General features: G+C 34.3%; 1 pseudogene; it reads right to left on the bottom strand.

Moving 5' to 3' along the window:
* Window positions 1-339: 339 nt before the first annotated feature.
* Window positions 340-1403, bottom strand: LOC101716617 (cilia- and flagella-associated protein 36 pseudogene; annotated as a pseudogene).
* Window positions 1404-2993: the final 1590 nt, after the last annotated feature.

Raw genomic sequence — 2993 nt, 5'->3', positions numbered from 1 at the left:
TTCTAATAGTTTGCTTTTTGTAGTGCTATTGTACCACTGTGGAGGTAGAGACTAATTTGGCGGATGGCTATATCCTTGGTACATAACACATTGTGGCCTGACACAAATAATAAGTATCCAAGTTAGAAGGATGCTGCTCTTTCCCCAAGAAAACATGACCAGAAGTTTGTACTAACTTGATGAGTACAAAGCAGCTGTTTTCCCTGCTATCCTTCACATCAAATGCTTAACATAGTAACAATGAGCTTAATATTTGCATTTGCAAAAGTCAATATTTACTTGAAACTAATCTTGGTTTAAAGATTAAATTATTTATTTTTAAGAAAATTTGGACTTTCGCTAAGTTGGTTTAAATTACTTATTAATAACTTCTTCTTTAAGTTTCTCTGCAAGCATTTGTCTCTTTACTAATGCTTGCTTCTTCTCTGCTGTCATTTCTGGCTTCTCTGTCATTTCCTCTACCTCCCCAGTATGTTTTCCTTTCTCTTCTGAATTTTGGATCGGCTTACTTCTTATATCCTTTCTCATGGACATCAACTTATCTCCCTTCTGCTTGAGACACTGTTCTCGTTGTCGCAGCTCTTCTGTTCCAAGTGCTGACAAATTTGCTATTCGTCCTTCCATGCGTGTATGTTCTAACCCAGGAATCATCAGGCCTTTTTGTGGGAGAGAGGATGTTTCAGGCGACATTTTTGTGTTTCTTGCCAAAGGTTGTGCTGATGGATTAGCAAAATGCATCTCAACTTCTGAAGGTGGCTGTGCCAAATGTTCACCATCCCCTTGGGAATTACTCATTTCTGCAGCTCCGCTAGTATGCACTAGGGCTTCTTCTGTACTGGGCTCTGATACCTGTTTTTTTCTCTTCCTTTCTTCTTCTAGGTCATACTCCTCTTTTGATTTTCTAAGAACTTCCCTCAGAATTTTCATCTCTTCCTGTTCAAGGTCACTGACTACATCAGAACCATCAGTTAAGCAGTTGGGTAATATACCATTTCTCTCTTGAATTATTTGAATGGCTTGCAGCTGCATTTCAATGTTTTTCTGGACCATCATTGTTTGAAAGACAGTAAAATCTTCTGCTGCCAGCACAGGTTGCAAAATGGCCTAATAAATACAAGATCCTGTGATGTTCAAGTCTTTGCAAGAGGAGAAGTGCATGCTTCTTGAAACTGATCTTCATTAATTCCAATTTCTTTGAGGTAACCTTCTAACAACTTTTCAACTAGTTCTTGGTGTTCCTGATGAATCTCTGTATAGGTCAATTTGCTTTCTTCTTCATCATTAAAAACTTCACATTTCTGCTCCACAAAGTCCAAGATGGGGATGTACCAGCCAGGACCTCGCAGGAGCCCTGCCATGCTCCGCACCACCCCTTTCCACCTCGTCCTCTTCTTCCCAATGTGTCATCTTTATTGATACCTAAAAAACATATATAAATTCGTTTAATGTGTTACAGTTAGTATTGATGATAAACTGTCATTTAAGTTTATCTTCTCTATAATTTCTTTTTCAATGTATCTTTCTCTTAAAAGGCATTCTTCAAGTATTTTGAGACTGGTACATTTAGCGGGTTGCTATTTTTCTGTTGCAAGTAGTGTTTCCAGAATGATGTTGCAAGTGTTCAGAATAGCTAATGTGATAGAAGTCTTTGCAATTATAATTACATGCCTTGATTCATAAACACATGAATTTGGTGCCTTTAGTTTCTTTAAATAGATAAAATGTCACAGAGCGCTAGTGATTCTTAGGAAATGCAGATAGAAGTTAGAATGTAATGCTCACTGTCAGGAAAACTGAATAACTTCATATGGTACTGATGGCAACCAAATATTTTTCCCCATGTTCCCTTTACTTTTACATAATTAATCCAAAACTCCAAGAGTTAATCATATGGGAAATGTAAGGCCTCAATAATTTTGTTGTACTTATATTGGCACAACATCTTGCCATACACTTATTTTGAACCTCTCTTATTTCCTGATTGTCATGATTTATTTAAACATTGAATCTTTTTGCATATTGTTTACACTTTCACACCCCATTCTACTTATATAATACACTATGATTTCATCACCTTTTATTTTTCTGTATACCCCCATTTTTTTTCTCTCCACTAAGCCCACATTATGTGTCCTTCCTTTGGGTTCCAACTGCTATAATTTCACTGACATCACATATTAAAATATCTATCTCTGTGAAGTCAATGTTCAAATTCCATTATCACTGTATTCTTACTACACTCTATAAAAATGTGTTACTATACTTATTTAGAATGTTAAAGAAAACAATTTTTATCATTGATTATTTGGAAACAGATTTCCTTTGAACACATTACACTTCAGCTTTCCCCACGTACAGATTTGAACTATTTTGCTGTGTTTATGTTCTGCCATAAGAAGTTTCCACGAAGTTGGTTGCTTAACACATCACAAATTTATCATCTTAGTGTGTAGATCAGAGTCTGGAGGTCAAATGACAAGTCACCTTACTTCTACTGGAAGCCTTCGTGAACTTTTGACACTGTAATTGAATATTCAGGTGTCAAGGAAGAGAAAGGGAATTTGAGGGGATATTATTCTATCAATAATAGTGGTTAATTTTTAATTTAACTTTCCACATATTTCTTCAGTTACTATTTCTTCAGATATTTTCTTTGTTTAAAAAATAAACAATATTTTCTTAATTAAAATACCACTATTTATACATAAGTCTTCACAGTGGAAATCCCAACTGTTAATTTATTAGGTCTACTAAATAATTGGGAATCACTTTCTACATAAAAAAGAATTACATATCTCCATTTCAAATAGTATTTTTCTTCTTCCATATAAATATTAGAAAATTTTAGAACTAATATTAACTGGAGTTTTAGTTACAAGTCACAGAAAATCAGTGTATTACTCATTCAATGCACTGAAGAATATAGAATTTTTATTAAATATAAAGAATTTTATTAAATATAAATATAGCAATGAACAACCCAATAGCTAATC

Source organism: Heterocephalus glaber, unplaced genomic scaffold, assembly GCF_053883595.1.
Source record: "Heterocephalus glaber isolate CG9 unplaced genomic scaffold, H.glaber_assembly_v1.0 deba00001555, whole genome shotgun sequence".
NCBI classification, from domain to species: domain Eukaryota; kingdom Metazoa; phylum Chordata; class Mammalia; order Rodentia; family Bathyergidae; genus Heterocephalus; species Heterocephalus glaber.
Note: the sequence above shows the minus strand (reverse complement) of the source record. Positions and strands in the feature narration are given on the sequence as shown.